Raw genomic sequence first — 24,140 nt, 5'->3', positions numbered from 1 at the left:
CGGGTGAACAATATACAGAGCCCGAATGGTAGGCAAAACACTGCATTAAAGAGGAATCTGGAAAGAGGGTGCACAACATTTGTCTGCTCTGAATAGTGGGTTACAATGATCATGCCGTCTCACCGAAGGGGTTTCAGGCTCCGCTGAGGAAGTCACCTGTGAACATGAAAGCAGCTGAGTGAAGAGAAAAGAACGGATACGTACGTTCAACATATTACATAAATATTCTGTTGAAGTATGGTTTCTAAGATCATGCTAAACGATGTGTACTTTTATCAACAGTGCACCACCTGTGTTTAGGGACTAGATTCGGTAACTTCTATGTTCTTTTTTTTACTCTCTTTGTGCCGTAAGCGGCGGCAAGGTTCAGAGTCACGCATATGAGAATTAACCCATTCACGCAATCCTGAAATCTATTATAGCATTTGAACCACGCGGAGTGAGAGACCTTTGCTAGCCCCAATAACGAAAAATACTCATACCTTTGCGCCGTTTAGGTGGATGTTCTTTCTCCGGTGTGGACATGTTGCTACACCTTGATTCAGACGAGACTGAGCTCATTATCCAGTACGTTGAAGAGATTCAGCGTACCCTTCGTAAATTCGATCATGCAAACGTCCGCTGAAAACACGAGCAGTCGATGGCACCACATAGTCTTTCCACTCCGGCGGTCCGATTGCTTCGTGGCATCAAAAGCTCGTCACTGGGAAGCATGAGACATTGGATACCAGGCGAATATTGACGTAAATTCGGAAAACCACAGGATGCGACTGCGATAGACTGCGACCATCGCGCGGAAGCTGCCGTCATGGAGATTTCCATTCCCGATGAACGCATACGCAGGATCCTACGGCGCATGTATCCTTGCGGGATCCTTCGGCTCGGCAATGAGATAACCGTAGGGTGGGTTCAACAAACCTCTTTGATAGACGACTGAACAGGAAACGGACATGGCTTCAACAGCCCAAGAACTCAAAGAATAACTGGCACATGCCAGAGTAGAATATGGTGCTCTCGCGCATCTTCTTCTTGGTAGCCGCGCCACCACAATACCTCCCCCTTTAAGCCGGTTGGAACCGATCTACCGGCCGACGCCTCCTGACCGGATACCTACGTGTGGTTGTACTCAAAGCAGGAGACTTTTCTCCTGAAGGAGCAGCTCCTGCCACTTGAGACGGCTGGGCATCTTGCGTCGTACGGTGGTGGCCGTCCTCACTGCAAGTGTCCTCAACTTCCGGGAAGGGTAGAGGAAATGTTGGTTCTTCCGGTGGCTCATGTTCTGTAGGGGTTTGGGAAGTGATTCAGTATCCCAGGTAGGAGAAGACTCTCTCGCCTTGAGATGGTCTTTGTGTACCCGTTGTACCTTCCCAGAAAGATCCCGAACCTTGAAAATGACTGATCCTTCTTTGTCCACAACAGTGCCACATTTCCAATGACCTTTCTGATGAGGGTCCAGCATCCACACCTTCGCGTTGCTTCCAAACGACCTGTCGCGCGCTCGCCTGTCATGACATCTCTTTTGACGTTCCCTGGCACCTGAAAACATCACCGGAGGGATTGGTCCAGGTGGTCGCACAAGATCCAAAACAGAGCGGTAGTGTCTGCCATTGAGAAGCTCACAGGGTGGACGCCCTGTGGTCACATGGGGAGTGACTCGGTACTTGAAGAGGAATTCCCCTATGCTTTCCCTTCCCCCTCCGCTTGAACGGCGCAGAGCAGTCTTAAATGACCGCAAAAAATTATCTGCCAATCCGTTTGATTTGGGATGATAAAGGGGCGTTAGCACATGGTGAATTCCCTGATCTTCGAAAAATTTCCGAAACTGTTGACTTGTGAACGGAGGTCCGTTGTCCGTCACGAAAACTTCAGGGAGCCCATTTTGAGTGAAGATGTCTCTGAGCGTGTCTATCGTTTTGTCAGCAGTTGTTGTTGTCATAGTCCTCACGTCTGGCCACTTGATAAAACTGTCGATGACTATGAGATAATGCTTCCCATGAAGCTCCGCAAAATCTGCGTGCAGACGATACCACGGCTTATCCGGCGGCTCCCATTGGTGAAGTGGCACAGGAACCTCTTGCGCTGCAACGGACGCACATTGATCGCAACCTCTCACTCTGGATTCAATGTCCAGTCCTGCCCTGTCCTGTCCTGGCCACCACAGATATGAGCGAGCCAACATCTTCATTTTAGTTTGTCCTACATGACACTCGTGGAGCGTATCCAGAAGGGCTGCGCGATACTTTTGAGGTATAACGGTGCGTAGGCCCCAGAGAACGCACTCACGGTGTGTTGTAAGTTCAGCTCGTCGTTGCCAGTACGGAACCAACTCCTGTTCTACGCGTTCAGGCCAGCCACTTGCAATGTACTCTTTTACTTGCTGCAAGTATCGATCCTGAAGAGTCGCCTCAGCAATCTGCTCTGAGTGGAAGAGTGTGCATGGGAAAATCCTGCACCGCCTTAATCTCATCGTCCACAACGTTGAAAATACCTTCTTCCATTTGCTGATCGAACTCCAGATCGGCACCTTCGGGCAACCTAGACAGGCCATCTGCATTTGCGATGTTCGTCGTCGATTTAAACTGTATGTCGAACGCGTAGCTCATTAGAATGATGGCCCACCGTTGCAGACGACTCGCCGTTGTCGCGGGAATGCCCTTTCAGGGTCCAAAAATTACAGTTAACGGCTTGTGGTCGGTGAAGAGTGTAAACTTCCGTCCCCACAAATACTGATGAAATTTTCGGACGCCGAAAATGATAGCAAGGGATTCCCGTTCTATTTGAGCATATTTTGTCTGGGCTGATGTCAGTGTCTTCGAAGCGTGCGCAATCGGTCGGTCTTCGCCGTTGATGCGATGATAGATGACGGCCCCAATACCTTTCGAAGAAGCATCCACCGCCAGAAATATGTCCTTCCGTGGATCATAATGGGTGAGTACTTCAGCGGAGGCGAGCTTCCTCTTGATTGTTTCAAACGCATCTACGCAAGACGCAGACCATTGCCAAGATGTCGACTTCTTGAGTAGGCTGTTGAGTGGAGCACAAGTATCGGACAAAGACGGCAAATACTTTCCGTAGTGCTGTACCAGCCCCAAAAATGACCGCAGTTCTGAAACTTGTGTTGGCGGTGGCATGTTCAGAATCGCTGACACTTTTTTGGGTGATGGTCGGAAACCTTCCGCAGTAACCACGTGTCCCAAATACTCAACCTGCCGCTGCAGGAAGGCACATTTCTCCCTCTTGAGAGTGAAGCCGAACTCGCGAAGACGTGACAAAACTTGCTCTAAGTTTTCCAGATGCTCTTTGTCGTTTCGGCCAGTCACGATGATGTCATCGAGATAACAGGCTATAGAAGGAATCCCTGCGATCACCTGTTCCATGGTACGCTGAAAAACGGCTGAGGCAGATGCGATGCCGAAGGGCATTCGATTGAATTGAAAAAGGCCCTTGTGAGTATTGATCACCAAGATTTTCTTAGCTTCTTCGTCCAGCTCCATCTGTAGGTATGCTTCGGACAAGTCTAATTTCGTGAACTTTTCACCGCCATTTAATGTCGCCAGAAGTTCTTCAGGTCTAGGTAACGGGTACTGTGCAATTTCGATCTGTGGATTCACAGTGACGCTGAAGTCTCCGCAGACTCGTACGGCTCCATTTGGCTTGGGCACCACTACAATGGGAGTGGCCCATTCCGACACCTCGATAGGTTCCAGCACCCCATTCTGTACTTGCCGTTGCAGGTCAGCTTCAACCGCTTCCCGAGACGCAAAAGGGATCGGCCGGAGCTTGAAGAATTTCGGCTCAGCGTCTTTCTTGAGATGAAGGTGGACTAAAGCCTTGGTGCACCTTCCTAGTTGGCTTCGAAAAAGATCTGAGTACGTTCCTAAGACGCCTTCCAACTTCGGAGCTGTCGATATCTTGCCCACGAATAATGTGTTGAGGTCGATGGCTCACGTATCCAATCCCTTCCAAGCAGATTGGTATGTTCCATCCGAGTAAAGAGTGCCTGAAGCTTTTCTACCCTTCCACCTATGGAAACGTCGAGATCTGCTGCTCCGCGAAGTGGTATCTCGTCCTTGTTGAAAGCACGAAGACGGTACGGAGATTGGTATAGCTCTGGCTCACCCAACCTCTTGAACGTCCTTTCATCCAGAAGTGTTGCCCGCGACCCCGTATCGACCTGCAGGATGACGTCCTTGTCTTTGATACTACAAGCAATGAACTTCCCGTCTTGGTCGTCCGCAAGAAACACGTCGGTCACAAGCTTCACCTTCCGGAAATGTTTACCTTTCTTCCGCGTTCCCTGTGAAGCGGATGAACGACACATTTTCGAGATGTGTCCAGTTTTGCCACAGGCATGACAGTCCTCGTTGCGGAATCTGCACGTTTCTTGCGAGTGGTTTGAATTTCCACACCGGAAACATCGTTCCTTGCTCTCCGGCTTGACTGTCACCTTGTGCACAGAGGGTTCTGCATGCAACTGCTTCGACTCTGCCTCCGCGGCCAGAAAACTTTCAGCGAGCCGGATCGCTGTGTCCATTGTCAAGGTCTTTTCCAGAACAAGTCGCGCGCGGATTCGCTGATCCCGGAGGCCTACGATGAACGCTGTCATCAAGGAACATGCTCGGACGTCAGACTCTCCTTCATATTCACAGCGGGAAATGATTGCCGACAACCGCTCAACGAAATCCTTCACTGACTCACCGTCCTCTTGACGATTTGAGAAAAGCTTGTATCTCTCAAACTCCTTGAACCGTTTCGGAGTGAAATGGTCAGATAACGTTGCTGTAAGATCCTTGAAAGGTACCTCCATGATGTTCCTCGGTTGCAGCAGGTTATAGAGCCGCTTGAAGACTGCCGGACTCAGCGACGAAATTAGAAGTCCACTCTTGTCCGCATCGTCCGTGAATCTTGCCACACGTATAGCCGCAAGAAACCTGATCTCATAGAGGTTCCAATCTTCCTTGTCAGGATCAAACGTTCCAGGGCTGCGAAACCGCCGAACACCATCGTCCGAACCTGCTCCGGTTGAAATAACTCGAGACTCATCCCCCTGCATCTTCTGTGAAGTCCTTCGCTCGTCGCCAGTTGAGATAACCGTAGGGTGGGTTCAACAAACCTCTTTAATAGACGACTGAACAGGAAACGGACATGGCTTCAACAGCCCAAGAACTCAAAGAATAACTGGCACACGCCAGAGTAGAATATGGTGCTCTCGCGCATCTTCTTCTTGGTAGCCGCGCCACCACAGGCAACACGTCACGATGACGCGTTGCCGAGCCGGCCGTGGTCCCGTCAAGTTGCCCGCTGTGTCTCCGCTCCGCAGCTCGCCACGGCGCGGCGCCAGCTGTCCTCCCTTCGCGGCTCCGTTTAAATTCGCTCCAGACAATACTCCTCGCGTGATGAAGGTAAAATTTTGGTTCTAGACTCGGAAAAAGGTTCTCTTTCTGATGAAAACGAGAAAAAAAAATCATTTCGTAGTCCCTTTAAGAACGTTCATAAACATGCACTTTCGCCGCTCCTCTCACCAACTGGTACCCGCAGCGGAGAACAGGAAGAACTGCGTCGTAGAGCTACGACTTCCAACTCTGTATTGTCTCTGTCTGATGGATGAGTCGAGAAATGTCATAAGCGGTATGGTGACAGCTGCAACCAGGAAGGGACGAGGGGGCTATGGCAAGAGGGTGCCATTTGCAAAACTCGGTAGGCGAGATTAGCGATTAGGGAGGTTCATGCATGTTACCAGTGACTAATACTACAAACTACTACCAGACTAATTCTACATTGGTGGTACTAATACTAACATTCATTGGTGAAGATACAGTTGGTGTAGTATCAGGTCGATCGCTGAGCTGCTGGCACGTACGACTAAATAAGTGATGCTGCGGTCTCCAAGCCCTTCTTGCCGCTGGAGACACTTGGGCGAATGAGTTTTGCATTGAGGGAGTCGTGTCACAGCGGCAGGATACCAAGTCTCTGACCTCTGTCCTCAGCTACCGCCGCGACCACATTGCACAATTGAGTGAATGGTAATGCCTGTGAGGGCAAACTTGCTTTCGCTTGACGGCGGAGACGTAAGGAATAGCCAAAGGGGAAGCGTCTGCCGTGGAAGGGGCATGATGAGGTGCTGATGCAGGGACGTGTGGTAGCGACGGTTGGGATAGCAGTGCCCTCGAACGTACCAAGGGATGCAACTGTAGGCATCGTTTAAAGTGACAGTCTGGACCCCAGATGTTAAGTAAACAGGCCTCATCAGATTGTTTGTTATATCTTTCCGAGCCTCTGCGCAAAATATTTCGTTTATATTCGGCTTCGAGAATTTGTAAGTCAATTCTCAACTTGCATCTTTTGCCCGCGAATGGACGCCGCACTTGGACAGCCGTGACGTCTGGAGGGTTATCTTCCGGCCTTTGCGGCGTCTGCTCGGCTCCTCTCGGCGCGCTGTGTGTTCTTTGTGCGTCGCCGTTCTTGGTTTCGGTACTTTCAATACGCATGCCATTCCTGCTTTTTATTGACAGTGGCTGCATATGTGACGGTGTTGTTGAATGAGAAAACATAGGTGTTCCTTAGTGCATCGTGAGGACAAGAATGAAAACACAACGTGCATGTGATTTTTCGGGTTTGCGGAGACCGAACCCCTAAAACGGTTCGGGGTAGCCAGTATTCACTGTCCTGGATAAAAGCTGGGTGCAGTACGAACGCCTTTCGAAACGACAAGTATGTGCTGTTAACTTTCAACCTCGTTCTCGTCACGGATTTTTCCTACACAGCATAAACATTTGTCAGGCGCGTCTCTGAGTTACACCGTCAACACCTGCAATGTTACAAGCTACGTAGTTAGGAATAACATCAGTTATTAAACAAATCGCTAATCCGAACTTGGTCAAGTCTCGCCTCTCGCCTAACTATCAAGATAGGCGCCGTACCCATGCATAGCCAATGCAAATACTAGAACTGACTCCAGAACCTTTGTTTGCCAAAGTTCTTATTATCCATGGAGAGGACAGCACGAAGCCTTTGAAAAATATATCACCATTTGTGATCGCCAGAGAACGTGGGTCATTGGAAAATCCTACACAGCGAAGAAACTGCCAACAGGAGACATACAAATGCAACTACAAACGAAACTGCAAAGCTCCACGCTACTCTACCTTCATAGAATCGCTGATGGGTCAGTTACTATTTCCGAACATAGGACACTGAACTTCATAAAGTGCGTAATTTCAGAACATGAGCTCCTCGACTGTTCTAACACTAAAATAGAGCAAGGCTCAGGGAGTAGTAGAGCCTAGCGGATTGTAATGCGCCGAGATATAGCAAAGAAATCCCGACAAAGCATACTGTAAGTTCCTTTCATCTACACAAACTTCCCACAGACATCAAAGCAGGACATATCAACTGTCCCGTGCCACCTTAAGTTCCTAACCCACGCCGTTGCTTTAAGTGCCTACGTTTTGGTCACTGATCGCAGGTCTGCCGGGGACGCACTACCTGCCTAATGCAGAGGAAAATCATGCAGCAGAAACCTATCCAAGTATGATCAAACGTGCGAACTGCAGCGGCAATCACAAAGCCTATTCACGGTCCTGCCCTCAGTGGCAGCAAGAAAGACATCCTGAGGATTTGAATTTGCCAAAAAAAGGTGGTTACGCCGCGGTGTCGTGTAGGGGAGCGACGCCACCGACTTAATCCGTGGAGACCCGACGTCTGGGCCTTTACTCCAAGCTCCTCAAACACAAGAGCCTGCCTGCGTTGGCTCCGGCTGCTCAAATTTGCAGCCAGCAAGTGGTGGCCACAAGCACTGCAGAGGTTGGTGGCGTACCTTCATTCTGGAATGGGCTCACTGGGAGTTAACCCCAGACAGGCACACACATCATGGAGCTTGATGATGATGACTACATGTCGCAGAAGTCATCGTCAAGTCTCCCCAGTACATCTAACCCAGGCGCTCCTTCGCACATAAAGAATTCCCAAGAGAAACAGAAATTACCCCCACCGAGGGCTGTGCGTCCTTAGTACACGTAATGGCCAGGCTCTCCTCTCTGTCCTTGTTAATCCACACTTTCTTTGTGGGACAAGTAATCCTTCAGTGGAACTGTCGAGTGCTCCACACTAATACAGATGATATGCACGATCTCTTCGAAAAGTACAAGGCTGTCTGCTTCTGTTTACAAGAGACATACCTACACGAAGGAAGTCAAAATCCTTTTCGCAGATATAATGTTTTTAGAAAGGACCGTACAACCGGCACTCGTGCATCTGGAGGCGTGGCTGTGGTCCTCCTGCAAGCAATATCTGCAAAACCTCATCTGGTCGTCACGCAGTTGTCGTTCAGGTCTGCCTTGACACTGTCATGGCAGTATGCTCATTATACTTGCCACCATCATCATTAGTAGAACAGAGATCAACTTCGTCAGCCCTACCTCGGGCGATTTTAACGCTCACAGTCCCTTGTGGGGCAGCTCGAAATTAGGTGGCCGATGGAAAATGTCGGAGAGGGTTCTTCTGTCAAGACCACTATGTCCCTTAAATTCAGGGCTACCAACGTACGTATGGATATGAACCACGTCACGAAGTGGACGAATATAGAAAATACATTACCGGAGCTGCGCGTTTTTCCCTTACCACCCCTCACTAAACGCACGTCAGGAAGTACGTTCGAAATTTTCCAACAATCTCTTTTATGAAAGAGCGTGTAAAGATGAACATAACGATGTCACAGATGAAAACCTTCTGTTATTTCTAGAAAAGCTGTTAACCGCCGAAAAAGGTTTTTTTTTTTTTGCAAATGAGGCGGCTTTGCGATTTTTGATCTGGAGACATGCAAAACCTCAAAGATAGAGCAAACCGTACAGCAGCACGCAGGCAATGAGCGTGGACAAAATGAACTGCATGCCCTTAATGGCTACGAAGATACGAAGCCTGAGAATTGGGAGGAAGCGCAGTGCTCGAAATGGTCAGTCTTACAAAAAAAGAAAAAGAAAAGACAACTACTAGATATTTTCAGCTATCTGACAGGTCTAATGGACCATCCTGCCTGACTCTGTCTGAAATCACACAGCATTCCCCATCACAGAAGTGTTCCCAGTCTGTATGCTCCTTGCTTTCAAAAATGAAGACAGGGTGTACGTGTCGTGTCGTCCCTCCTTTGTTCCTTTTTGGGGTTCCGTTTTTTCACTATGTACAAGCTGGCCTGCACCCTTGCCCTATTGTATGTGTGTACTCTGGCAAACGACATTGGACATGACAGAGGGTGTGTGGTGAAAATACTCTATTTGACTGTGAAGTAATAAACCACAAGTGATTTAATTAGTGCAATCACCAAAGAGCACCTCTCGTAACGGTAACCTTTGCTTCTGAACATATGAGCAATTACTATCATTCCTTTGCATTTTATTTGTAGCTAGCTATAGAAGGAGTCAATTGTGTTGAAATAATGCAGACATCTAAAAAGCCAGACAGTGGTAGTATTTGCACCACACACCTCAGAATCCCTCTCTGCTCTAAGGCATTGAGGCTTATGTTGTATTTGTCTGTGCCTCGGAAGAGATTCACTGTGTGTGTGCGCGTCATTTTGTCTGTGCTCCTCAGTACTCTGGCTACTCTTCCTTTTTTACAGATATGCATTTGCACAACTTTGACCATTTCATTCGAATAACCACGTAATGCCGTGTCTATATCTGCTTTTCTCACCACTGCCACATTTCAAGCTCTGATTATATGTTGTTGTGCACTCTGGGTTATGTTTTTGCTTGCCAAATATTGATGCTAGCTGCACAGAATCCAATCCATGTAGATGCTTTCCTAAATTTTCAGTAAATTTTCTGGTGGTGTGCCGCACCTTTGTTTCTTTATGATTTTGTATTATATATATGGCATCTGCTTGGCCAAATGTTGCTTGCATGGTCAAGTTCGCTGAGACAATACCTAGAATTCACTCATGGATTCCATAGTGGCATCACATTATAACAGAAGAGGATGTTGGTATCTCTCACATGTCACTCCTATTCTGTACTATCAGCACCTTGTAAAACTGCCATAAAGTATACCAGCTGACAGAACTGGTACAGTTACGTCAGTTTCTGATATGAGTGGTGTTCCTGACAAGTACTTAGACCAGGATGAAGCAGCTGGCGGTATGGTCATGGCAAGACTGGTACACCAAACATCAATTACTAAACCCATTAAACCCATAATCTCTCTCTCTCTGGTGTTCCTGACAAGTAGTCACACCAGGATGCAGGCACTGCTGGCATTTGTTTATATCATTCGTTGTCTGTTCTCCTGGTGTGACACATACCAGAATCTTGTAAAGCCGCATACCATAGATATCAGAAACGGGCATCTAGTCATCAATTCTTCTGTACATGTCGATCAGCAAAAACAAACTGGTATAATCATACCCGTCGTGGTTTGATTTCAAAGCAGCACTTTTCAGCATAGTTGTTGTTCCAGTCGTCTCCGATCGTCGTTAGCAACATATTTCTGATGTATGCGTCGTCACTACCCAAGGAGCACGCCAATGTTGGTCCTATATGGTACCCATATGGGTGCCAGGATTACGAATATTGGTCCAATATGGGCTGCGAAAATGGGGAGCGCAACCAGGCTCCATTTTGGACCAATATAGGCTGCCTATATTGGCAAGCCCGTTTTGCTCATATTGTACCAATATATCCGTGATAACGCCAAAATTTATTCACCCTTTAACTACAAACAGTGAGTTAGAAGCGAGTAAACCTCGTACCATTTCCATTACTGCCATGATGACTCTTCCATATTGCGGAGGGAAATTTTTGCACTTTAGTGCCCATTCAAACGATAGACTTGTTTTCGACTTTTGACGTGAGTCAAAGCGTGTCACACATGCCGTCCATTCAGCACGTGTCGTGTAGCTACTTGGTGGCTGGGCGGCATGCTTGCCACTCTTGCTCTATGCTATTCATTTTTCCTGAGTTCTAAAGAAGAGCAAGTCCTGAAGACGCCAACCTCTACTTTTATTCTTTTCCATTCTTTTTGTTGCTCCAAGTCTCTTCGTTGTGCTTCTTTTTGTTTCATGTGCCCTGCAGTTCGTCCACTCCTGCCCAACGACAAACGGAGCATAGGCTGCGATGAGCCTAATCCGGACACGACTTTGTGCAAAACACGTGTTCCACTTGCACACGTGTTCACTTCCTCCGTATTCTTTTTTGCGCATTTCTGAACATCTGACCGAGTGTAGTGGCGGACGTTTTGTTGCATGCCGCTTACGTTCCTCATTTACCGCCACCGAATCCGCATCTCCCGCAGCAACGCTGACGGCACATCTCTGCGAATGCTCTGTGGCACGCTGCCTACCCTGTAACTACTGTAACTGTAACTGTGGCGCTAACATAATAAAAAATAGGCCACATTAGGGAGCTGGAAAGTCCGTTGGCTTGCATAACCAAGGATTCTCGGAGTTCTTCCGCAGGGGGCACTGCCTTCAGCTTTTATTTTGCACGCCATCCAGCCCCCAGTTCCAATAGATCCCTACCGTGACGAGGTGAAAGGATACAATACCTTGAACAGTTGGTGTGTGGATTTGGTCAAACTCGGGCTGAAGGGTCATCACAACCCCGAGCGCTTCCCGTATGCGTTGGCATGAAGTACGTAAGTCAGAATCCAGAACGCAGGTACAGTACCAGATATGTGCATGTCCTGACAAGCACAAATGGGAAGACTGAGTGATCCTGCTGGTTCCTGGCAGCCGGTGATGACAAAAACGGTCATCCGGATGACGTCCTCATTTAGCCAGCACAGATGGTGATGAATAACGTACGGAGTAGCAGGCGAGTTAGGAAAGGCAGTATAAGCGTTTCTTAAAGGACTGTGGAAGTGACATTTAACATAACCCCTGCTTCATCGGTGAAGCTCTCCACAAGGAGTCACCATGCCGAACATTTTCGCCCTGCTGCGTATTGTCACTGTCCAATAAAATTCACAAAAAACAGTCGGAGGAAGCAGTCGCGGAGAGAGAGACGAGCCCCGCGTGACGTAGAAACTGCTTTTTTCTTTGTTTTCTCTTCTCGCCTCACGCGTCGCTTATACATGCTTGAGCTGTGCGGTTGGACGTTCCTGGTCACGTTGCGGAGCCCGTGATACGTCACGACGTCTTCTGCTTCGCCGATGCGCTCTTTGAATGGAGAGTGTTTTTGCAGAACAGAGTCTTGCGCGCGCTCTGTAGGCTACCTGCGCTCATCGTTCTTCAGCATAAACTCATTTTATTAGTTGCAGAAGACGTCGCAGAAAAGACGAAGAAAACACACACACAAATATTTTGGGGGTCACTTCCACGCTTGTTTAATGCTAATGCTAATGAGCCGAATTGAAGACTTCATGGATGTCGATGGATCGACTACCCGACGATGAAGAAGATAGTTGGTCAGTAGCAGTGATGATGACACGACCTTCATGTTGAAGAATAAACTGAGTTCAGTTCAGAAGGCACTTTATTAAAACGTCCGTAGGGAGCGGGTGAAACCAGGTCCATTTCGTCGGTGACGGTCTTTCTTCTTTGGGTCAGGGTCTTGCATTGTTTATTCCTGGGCTTCTCCAAAAGATGATGCTTGATGCTCAACGAGACACGCTACGATAAATGGGCGTGCTACACTAACTCACAGAAGCAAAACAGAGTGTGGATCCTCGAAATAGTCGCGGTAGAATTTTATCTTGGTAGAGCGACTTATATTTCAGAGAGACGTAAGAGGCATGTAATGAAATAAAAAAGAACGTCAGGCTGACACTATTGTTACTGATGGAAGCCATTAAACGATTTAAACGCATAGCGACGACAAAGAACAGCGAGGAAATCAAGGTCGCTGACTTCCGAGAGGTTACAGCTGCAAACACAAAACCGCAAAGTCCTGAAAGTTGTGCTCTGAAAAGGAGATAAGCATAACAGTGGCTACTGGAAAATACAACAGATGCCGCAGACGAAGATCTCGCCTCGTAACAAAATGGAATCCAGCTTATCCTGTCGGCTGCGCCATGTCAGGCAAACACGGGAAGACGAGTGGTCCCGCCGGTCGTTGGCGACCGGTGATGGCGGAAGCAGATGACATCCCCATTTGACGAGGACAGATGTTGATGAATAGCTTATGGAACAGTAGGCGACTTCCCAAGATAGACATCCCATCCCATACATGAGCCCCAGCGTCAACTTCATTTTCATGAGTTTTATCAACAAAATTTTGCACTCTACCCAACCCCCCTACTTGGCGATGAGCCCTGGTTGCCGCTTTTAAGGATTTGTAAGTTCTTTAGAGATATTGGCTGCCTATCATGTGGTACATTCGTACATGATTTTGCGGAGTGTATCCATATATGTCAGTCGCCCCCTCTGGTACTGTATCCCTTTGCTGCCTCCACAGACAAGACCTCCTAGTTGCCTGGATATTCCCTGGACCCCACTTTACAATCGTTTGAGGAAGACAAACGGAACAAGTGGCACAATAGCAGATTCTGCTTAAATATATCGCATCGAAATAACATGGAAACACAGTGACACACTGGTTCCGTGACATTTCATCGAATATTCTTATCACGGGCCCCCTACATGAATAGCATTGTCAACGCCATTTTTATGAATTTTACAAACACAATTTAGCACTCCACCCAGCCCTCCTACTGGACGATGATCCCTGGTTACCGTTGTCCAAGATTCTTAGAGATATTGGCTTAATTCCTATCCTGTGGTACATTTGTCCATGATGTTGCGGAGTGTCTTCATATATGTCAATCGCCCCCTCCGGAACTTGTGTCCCTTTGCCGCCTCCACAGGCAAGACTGCCCAACTGTCTGGATAACCGCGGGACATCAGTTTACAAACCTGGAAGGAAGACAAACGGAACAATACGCCGCAGAATGATGAAAATGAGAGCACGTCCTCTTGGGATTGCGCCACATGCACGTAGATGCGCGCGAAGGCGGGAAAGTCCTTGTTTTCGTCAACAGACCCGAGCCATGACTCGTCATTCCTGGAGTTCCAGAGGATGTAGTAGCTGAATGGACATTCGTACACATGCCCTATTTGAAGCCCTGAGGGCACATGAGCGAACGAGACCATCTCGCACATGGTGCACCTCTTGTATTCGTGCGAGCTTCCAAAACGTCCAGCGAAGTCGTTCATTGGAGGGCATTTGTCGTCGAACCGTTTTGGATGTACGCTGCTGACTAAAATTAGCTGACCGTAAATGCGTCAGATACTGACTTGACCATTGTCTCTAGTACCGGTCAAGAAACCTCTCCTTCTCTTTGTTCCCTCTCTCTCTCTTTGTCTTCTTCAAGCTTCTCAGGTTACGATCAGCAACCAGGAGCTGTAGGCCTGTCATCGGTGGTAAAGAACGAATTGGTTTCCCAATGACTAGATATGAGGGAGGACAGGGCTTCAACTTCAGTGAGCACGGTTTGAAGTTCTTGGATTCAAGCTCACTCCGACCCAATGCCCTTCTGAAGGCTTCCTTTACCGAACGCACCATTAGCTTCCCAAACCCTCTCTACCACGCTGCCCATAATCTGAATTCCCACGTAATCTGAACCTGTGCGGCGTAATCCCGAACATCTCGAAACTGAACAGCCAGTATGGCAAGGAGCTCACGGGAAGCTTTCTTGAATGTCAAGAAATTATCTGAATAAGTCTTCGGGTTTCCTCTTCGTGCGACAATGCGCTTCTTGGCAGTCTTGTCGGGGCTTCGCTTAGGCACGCATACTCATGTACTCTGCTTGTTTTTAGATGACTATCTGATAGAGTGCCGGAACGTATCTCCTGCTGGTTAGCCTTCAACGTGCAACCTTCCTGCGATTACACAGAGTGTGAAGCTATCGTCGTCACGTGATGCCCAGGAAAGCTACTTAAACGACGCTCGGGACGCTCTGCGCCGCAGTTTTGTGGGGCTTCACTTAGGCACGCATACTCATGTACTCTGCTTGTTTTTAGGTGAGCAGTTTGGTGTCTTATTTTCTGTGTAAGCATTTATTTTGCCCCACGAGACTGGAATTACAGTATGTCGTCTGAGGGACCATTATGCTTTGCATGTATGACCCCAGTATCTGATGGCTCAAATACTGTAAAGTGTAATAGCTGTCAGAACAGTTATCATATTGGTAGATGCTCTAATGTAACTAAAACTTCATGGAAGGCATCTACTGACAATGATCGGAGGGCATGGATTTGTATTACTTGCCAGACCTGCTCGAAACGACAGCCCCCTACCACTGAGCCGTCGCTTGCCATTATCCTGTCAGAAATTCGTACCAACAGTCAAACGACAACGCTACTGCTGGAAAAAATGGGCACTCTCGAAAAACGAATGGATAGCTTACTAGTGGGACACGAGGCCCTTACTGTGCAGGTGACGGAGTCTGAGAATAATATTTCAGCGCTGAGCGACTCTCTTTCGTCCATGCAGAAACAGCTACGGGAGAGGGATGACGAAATAAGAGCACTCAAATCAAGTCTTGATGACCTTGATCAGTATGGTCGCCGCAACAATCTAGAGGTTCGAGGAATCCCCTTTGGGCAGGGTGAAGACATAATGAAAACCGTGAACGAAATAGCGGCAAAACTTGAGGTGACTTGTTTGACTACCACGGACATTGAGGCAGTACATCGTCTCCCTTCTAGTAAGAACCCAGTGGCTCCTCCCATAATTATTCGGTTTAGGGAGCGGCAGACGAGGGATCTTTGGCTTTCAAATTCACGCAAACTCAGAAGTCGTGATCCGAATAGTGGCCCGGTGAATGCGGGGCTGCCCTTTCTTTGTGAAAACCTCACTCCCAGCAAAAAAGTTATCCTGTGGGAGGTACGGAAGTTTGCCAGGGAGCACAGTTTTTCGTATGTTTGGGTGCACAATGGCCACATTCACCTGAGGCGCGCAGATGGAGAGAAGGCGCAGCGAATAAAGCATAAAGATGAGCTCACGAGGCTGGGACGCTGAGTTCGGTCCTGTTAAACCTTTTCTCTCTTGTATCTTCTTTTTGTCTATTTTTGTATTTTTCTATCTTTTTTGTGTCACATGCATGGTGTTGGTGACTTAGTTAATTTAGTAACAGATGTAACAGTGTCGGCTATTCATTTGAATATTCGAAGTTTACAAAAGCATTTTGACGAATTAAAACTAATTACTGAGAGCGTACACTCACATATAACATTCATTGCTTTATCTGAAACTTGGTTGAGCAACACCAGTGAATCATTCTGTTTTTTGAATGGCTACAATGCTGAATTTAAGCATCGGGAGGCGCATATGCATGGTGGTGTTGGGATATACGTCAGAGATGATGTGGCATTCTTTCCGCGACAGGATATCAGCATCGACGTAGACTACTGCGAAAATTTTTTGATAGAGATACCAGACCTTGCTTCTTTTTGCCCTAACTGTTACGCACGTTTTCCTAATCGGCCGCTGGTACTTGGTGTAGTATATAGATCCCCACAAACTAACATACGGGCCTTTCTTGACCAGTTGGAAAGATTATGACTGTACTAGACAGTGCGAAACTTAATGTTGTTTTGATGGGAGACATGAATATTGACCTGCTTGGCGAAGCAATATTGCCATACAATACCAAGAAATATGCTCCCCTTATGGCTTTAGTCAACTTCTTGGTACGCCAACTCAACTTGGACCATCTGGATCTAATACCCTGATTGACCATATTGTCACGAACCTAAGGAGAGAGCACCTATATGGCGTTGTTGTATGCGACATCACTGACCATGATTTGGTTTATGTAGTACTCCCCAGGGGTCACCCCCCAATGCACACGGAAAAACGCACGTTTTTGGACTATGATGCTGCCGAAAGTCTTTTGAGTTCTCAAAATTGGGAAATTGCTAACTTTAGTAAGGTCCAAGACAAGTGCAGTTACTTCGTGTCTGTTCCGCAGAACATTATAACAAAAGCCAGTCGAACTTATTTTTCTAGTCGCCGTAGTACTCCTCGGAAAAAATGGGTAACGAAAAGTTTGCTTAAATCCATCAAGCATAAAAATAATCTATACAAGAAGTGTAGAACGAACCCACATAATCCTGAGCTACGTGCTCGCTACTCCAGATATAGTAACACTTTAAAGGCAAAACTGAAAGCTCAAAAGGAGCGATATTTTTTTGAATATATCAAACTATGTGCAGGAGATCAGAGCAAAGTATGGAAGGTAATTCACGAAGTCCTGAACCGACCTACCACTTCGCCCGTCATTACTTCCGTCATGAATGAGGAAGGCACGGTAATCAGTGATAGGTATGACATAGCCAATGTATTTAATCAATATTTTTCTGATATCACGAGCCGCGTGAACTACTTGCCACGTAGTGGAGTCGATCTTCCTCCTTTGCCTGCTAATCCTGTTTCGTGTTTTCTTGTTCCGACAACTCCAGACGAAATTGTATCACTCATAAACACGTTACGCGCAAAGAAGGCCACTGGCTATGATAATATACCGGTGGCATTTTTTAAGAAGTTCCGTTATCAGTTGTCAAATGTTATCTGCGAACTTGTGAACTGCATGCTTACAGAAGGCGTGTTTCCTAAAGAGCTGAAATCGCTAAGGTGGTTCCAATTTACAAGAAAGGTAGCAAACTTGATGTTTTGAATTATCGACCAGTTGCTGTACTGTCATCTTTAAGTAAAATTTTTGAGAAAGTGATCATGAAAAGACTTGAGGGATTCTTCAGCAGCTGTAATATCCTAAGCCCACACCAGTTTGGTAGAAAGGGGAAATCAACAGTATTGGAGCTGACTAATGTTACTAAAAAAATTAAACGGAATCTGGATTCTAAATTACTTACGATGGGAATATTCGTTGATTTGTCGAAGGCGTTCGACCTGATTGACCACAATAGGTTACTACTTAAACTTGAAAGTTATGGTGTACGTGGTGTGGCATTACGACTCATTGCAAGCTACCTAAGTGACAGGGAGCAGTTTGTGGATGTTGGTGGTACCAAATCACACCGTAGTCCTTGTTCAATCGGTGTTCCACAGGGTTCTATTATTGGGCCCTTTCTTTTCTTAGACTACATAAATAACCTTCCCGGGTACTTGTCGGAGAGCAGTGTTTTATATGCTGATGATATAAATATCTTTGTAGAGGCTCTTTCTATTGATGAATTGTTTGTAAAGGCCAACAAGGTTCTCAGCGAACTTGTAATGTGGCTCTCTGCGAACAAACTTATTCCAAATTTCTCTAAATCTAATTACGTTCTGTTCCGCCCCGCTCAAAGTCGCGTCCAGTTAGATTTGCATAGTCTTTTTTTCTCAACATTCCCAGAGTACGATCTTCCAAATTTTTGGGAGTCTTATTGGAAGAGCATCTTAATTGGCACCCACACGTCCTCTCTGTGAGAAATAAGATATGCTCAGGGATATATGCACTAAGCAGGGCACAGTCTCTATTGTCAACAAAAGTACTTACTGACATCTACTACACGCTCGTTCATTCACATATAAATTATGCACTACAAGTTTACGGTTTAACTTACAACACTGCCTTAAAGCCGCTTTATCTTGCACAAAAAAGGCGTTGCGTATTATCTTGCGTGTTCCGCCTAGGACGACAATATCGTATGCTTTTAATTCACTCGCAATAATGGATGTTTTTTTTCCTTAGAAAATATAAGTTATGCTGCCTTGTACACAAACTTCTGCACGAAACTAATGTCGCTCATATCGCTGCTTTTTATTGCTACTCTTCTTGCTATGATTTGAGACGCGATCTTTGGACCGTGAAACTGCCAAAACCACGAACAAATTATGGGAAATTTACGCTAGAGTTCTACGGTGGGAAGGCTTGAAATTCCTTGCCCGTTACCTTTAAGGAAAATGCTAATTTTAACTCTATGAGAAGTACCCTTAGAGTATATTTGTTGCAAAACCTGTCAGACATAAATATTTAAATGTTTGGATTTTTGCCTAACCGTGCTGTTGTTCTGAGCAAAGTTAGTTGTTACATAATCTGTACGCTTCCTAATTTGTGGTTATAGTTTTGTATAGGTAGTAGTATAGGTTCTGTTTTTGATCTTAGGTGGCCTCTAAGTTACCGATTTGTTTTGACATCAGGTCACTATACGCTTAAATGTACTGCGTATTCTAGCATTTAATGATATCGCACAAGGCTGTACTGTGTATTTTCACTTTTCTGTTGTGTTAGATAGATTGCATTTACAGGCTTTGACCTCGCAATCCAGTTGGTATTTTGTCTATACATTGTTATTGTGCATAAATAAAATCTGAATCTGAATCTGAATCTTCAAAACCATGAAAAAATTCCCAAATACTTGATCTGTAGGCCAATTTCATTTCAGTTCAGCCAAGCCCGTCCACTTTGGTTCTCCGATTTTCCCGATTATTTTTTACGCGAGAGTACTACCTCTGTGATGAATAACAGCGCTGGTGTCCAAGTCTTGGGAGCACCAGTTGTCGCGAAGAAAAATAAAACTCGCGCCGCGCGAGATACAGTTGACCTTGAGACGGCGCTCTCCTCGCACTTTGGGACCGCCTCACCGGCTCTCCCTAGAAGGAACGGGCACCAATTTTTTTCCTCCCGTTCTATACATGACGGACTACTAACTGCCCGCAAAAATTATTATTTCTTGTGCGTATTGAATTTTATAAAAATTCGCAAAATCGCTCCGGAGCGCGATTTTGCACGAACTTTGTACCCTTGTCCCAACGAAAGTATACATGCAAAATGGATAAATTTTATATCGAACGAAAGCACATTCGACGGCCTTTCTAATGATATTACTTGATTGGCTATGTTCAATGTGGTAGAGGATGTAAATTTGTCAAAAAACGCGCTCCCCTCAGAAAATGCGCTATGTTTGCAACGGTATTCCTGAAAATCACCACACCCGATTTAATTGAATATTTAGTCATTTACTTATTATCGTATTATCTCTCAAGGGACACCAATTTCTTTTTGGCTAAGCGTGCAGAACCGATAATACGGAGCCAAAAACAGCGCAAGTATGTATAACCGTTCGCCACCACCGCGTGCGCACATGCGTGAAGAATGCTTTCAGTACAACAACGAGATTCATACGGGTGTTGCTTTAATATCTCTGGGTCAAGCGGTTGTTACTGAACAGTGTTTCCTTTTTTTTGTAGTGTTTGTTCTTCGGTGACTAGTCTGAGAGCTCTCACATTATACCCAATTCACTAGCACACGTGTAGGTGTGTTATGCAACAGTGGAAAGCCTCTACTTTCGCATCGCTAGTTCCTACAGCTGAATTCCGTAAAGGATTCTCGCGTTTCGGGGATGACGTAGGGAATGGTCGTTTCCGCGTTTCTGCCGCGACGGCGTCTAATTTTATGGCAGGAGACATCCTTGCTTTTGAGCTATGCAGTCGTCATAATGAAAATGACCTTGCCGACGCCAAATCTTTTTCAGTATGCGAGGCCAGTGGTCACTTGTGACTCGGAAACCGACCGGAAACCGACTCGGTGACCGTGTGAATCTGGCAAGTTTCGGCAGTGGGCGATTGAGTTTTGACTTTTACGTGGAAGTCTTCATTCTGCCTCTACACTTGCAATTCTGTTGTAATGGCACGAAACGTGTACAGTACTCAGCGTGTGTTCTGTGCAGATTATGCAAATCGCCACAGGAAGAAAATATTGAAGCAGTATGGATTTGTGTCTGTTTCAAGCCTGTATGTGAAAGCACTGAGGGACGTTCTGGGCACAGAGGCGCGGGACGTTGTGAACGACGAGCATGAACTGTGCAAGAACTGTGCAAGGTATTTTCAATCTGCCCTAAACTAGCTCCCTTTGCGATTTTCTCCTACAGCTGCTTGTGATCCAGACTATGTCCAGGGAGAAGAAATTATTGAGGAAATTAATGAAGGTATTTCTTCAGCTCAAATTAACATTAGCCCGCTAAAGAAACCAGCTTCACTGAAAAGGGAGCGCCTAGAATCCTATGTTTCGCGAAAACAGAAGGAGGTTGCTGATGGACTCAGCAGGACAGTACGCCGTAGGATTGGCGATGCGTATGAAGTAGAAGAACCAAAGGCCTCAGACATAACATATCCTGGCTCTTCCAACATTTTGGAAAACATCGCAACTGCCTATCAGAAATGCACCTCACACCGAGAAAGGTGCCAACTCCTAACACTTGTTCCAGAAAACATCTCGAGAAAAGAAATCCTAAGGTTAATACCTGAGGCCACCAGGTATGTGATACAAAAATCAAGGGCACTAAGAACTAAGCACGGAGTGTGGGCGTCCCCGGAAAAATATACTGGCCACCCCATCGAGGAAAACGACGTAGCAGCAGCATTACAGTATTACTTAGCGGATGAAATGAACTGTTCCATGCAGAGTCCAAACAAAAAAGACGTGATTCACGTAAAAGTGTGCGGAAGAAGGGAACCTAAAGCGAAACGCTTCATGACTCGCTCAATTCAAGAATGCTCATCCCGAGATCAAAATGGGAATCACGAAGTTCTATTCTCTTCGTTCAAAATGGTTCAAAATGCCTGGAGCAATGGGGTAGAGTATCGCCTGTGGCGATGAAACTCCCCACTCTCCAAGGTCGAAAATAAAGTTGTTGTTGTTGTTCAAAATGGGTTCGCACATTGCCACGTCAGGGACTATGTGCGTGTGTCTACTGTGCAAACTTTGACATGCTTGTAGCGGCAATAAATAGTGCATCATCGCAGCAGATAAGTAGGGATGACCTAAAATCAATGTGTCTCTGTGACCCGTCCACAAACGCATGTTTTCTACAAGAGTGTACGAATTGTAAAGGAGGAAAATATCTTACTCTACAAAAGCTACAAATCCACCGAGATGATGACGTGAGTATGGCAACCTGGGACCATGGTGATCTGATTGCTAAGACATTAAAGGCGTCATCGTTCTTAAAGGAAGCTAAGAAACTCAGTGTGGTCTTCATCAGGCACGAGCGAGTGTATAACATCCAGAGGAATGCTATATGGCATGAGAAGTCATTTCCGGAACAACTTCACGTCATTTTACATTTCGACTTCGCCGAAAACTGGAGCATTAATTTATCGACCCAGGTGCAGGCACGGTACTGGAAAACCGATCAGATTTTGATATTTACATGTGTCGCAACGACAGTGCTTTATACGAAGAGCTATGCAACAGTGAGTGACGATATGTCTCACGACACGGCACAAGCACTCCTCGCTTTGAGCAAGGTGATAGAAGCTCTGGAAGACACGCTGCCCTTGTTTTCGCATGTCATCTACGTTTCAATGGTGCAGCTGCGCACTTTAAAAACAGGTTTCAGGTGTACGAAATGAGTAAGAACTGTCTCCTGTTAAAATGGCTATTTTCTGCCAGTGGACGTGGTAAAAACGCTTGTGACGGGGTTGGTGGCTCATTGAAGCACACTGCGACTCTGCATAACATGCGCTGCACCGTTGCTGATGCTATTCAGACACCAGGCGATTTCGTGCGTGTTTTAACCGCAAAGGCGCATGCCACTACTTTGCTTCACCTCCCCTCCAGTGAAGTGAGAGAGTTCCGGGCAGCTAAACAAGAGGAGTGGAGGTCTGTGAGCCGGTTCCGGGGATTCGTTCCTCACACGTATGGCATAAGACGCATAATAATGAATCGGCGACTCGAGTTTTGCTAGCAACAACTGCTGAGGACATTACCCCACCACTGTGACAAGACTACATAACCAACTATACGCCTCCACTACTCAATTTCGACACATCAGTGTTGCTTCACCTTGTCCAGCAAAAGTACTGATCTGGTTAATCTGTCAGCACGGTTTGGTTTTCATTGTGTGATTTCTAAATACGCCTGTTGACGCTAATAAAACAGTTGTCACATGAACAGGGGATACGCATGTGCGCACGCGGTGGTGGCGAACGGTCATACGATACTGGCGCTGCTTTTTGTCTCCGTATTATCGGCTCTACACGCTTAGGCAAAAAAATTGGTGTCCCTTGAGAAGTAATACGAAAATAAGTAAATGACTAAATATTCAATGAAATCGGGTGTGGTGATTTTCAGGAATAACGTTACAAACATAGCGCATTTTCTGAGGGGACCGCGTTTTTTGACTAATATACATCCTCTACCACATTGAATATAGCCAATCCAATCATACTATTAGAAAGGCCATCGAATGTGCTTTCGTTCGATATAAAATTTATCTATTTTGAGTGTTTACTTTCGTTGCAACAAGGGTAGAAAGTTCGTGCAAAATCGTGCTCCGGAGCGATTTTGCGAATTTTTGTAAAATTCAATACGCACAAGAAATAATTTTTGCGGGAAGGTAGTAGTCCGTCATGTACAGAGCGGGAGGAAAAAAATTTGGTGCCCGTTCTTTCTAGGGAGAGCCGGTGAGGCGGTCCCAAAGTACGAGGAGAGCGCCGTTTCAAGGTCAATTGTATCTCGCGCGGCGCGAGTTGTATTTTTCTTCGCGACAACCGGTGCTCCCAGGACTTGGACACTAGCGCTGTTATTCATCACAGAGGTAGTACTCTCGCATAAAAAATAATCGGAAAAATCGGAGAACCAAAGTGGACGGGCTTGGCTAAACAGAAATGAAATTGGCCTGTAACAAGCTCGAGATTGATGGCTCTAGTAACGGTACAAGAGAATAAGACCAGTGCGCCTTCGTGTAACCTTCCGCAGTTCTGTAGTACGATGACCCTCCAAAATCTACTCCAACTGTCTCAAAGTGAAGCTGCTGCGCGATCCAATCTACAGGTAAATGTGCTTCCTGTTCAGCACACGGACGCGTTTTTAGTCGCCGACAGAAGTAACATTGATGGAGGGTGTACTGGACGGATTTCTTTCCTTTGATTATACAGTAGTGATCTCGCAGTTGGTTTAGACTTCCTTGTACTCCAGCATGAGTCAACCTTTCGAAGTACAGCCTCCAGCCTTTGAAGCGACACGAGAGCCGCCCTGGCAGCGCCTAGCAAAAAAACAACGCCTTCATAACGAGAGTCACCCTCTAACTCTAAATAGATAACACCCTCTACCGTACTCTAGAAACCTAGTTCCCACAACCTTGGGGCACCGCGCGCGAAAGAACAAGTAACACAACAGATTAAATCAAGCAACATGCAAGGTTTATTTTACCTTCGAAGGAACCCTTCCTACCGCTGTTCTGCCACAGCGAAGAATGCCCCAAA

At 46.3% G+C, this 24,140-nt stretch overlaps 1 long non-coding RNA gene across 2 annotated transcripts in view; it reads left to right on the top strand.

Moving 5' to 3' along the window:
• The window catches only part of LOC135372380 (uncharacterized), an 83,566-nt gene that overhangs the window by 21,932 nt on the left and 37,494 nt on the right, over positions 1 to 24,140 (top strand). Inside the window, exon 3 of one of the 2 annotated variants that reach the window (XR_010415977.1) lies at positions 14,747 to 14,950. The exons of the other annotated variant lie outside the window; for it this stretch is intronic. This is a non-coding gene — a long non-coding RNA (uncharacterized LOC135372380). The remainder of the gene's footprint in view (positions 1 to 14,746; positions 14,951 to 24,140) is intronic. 2 annotated transcript variants of the gene reach the window in all.

Source organism: Ornithodoros turicata, chromosome 1, assembly GCF_037126465.1.
Source record: "Ornithodoros turicata isolate Travis chromosome 1, ASM3712646v1, whole genome shotgun sequence".
Lineage (NCBI taxonomy): Eukaryota > Metazoa > Arthropoda > Arachnida > Ixodida > Argasidae > Ornithodoros > Ornithodoros turicata.
The sequence above is the reverse complement of the archived record's forward strand: the minus strand, read 5'-3'. Positions and strand labels throughout refer to the sequence as shown.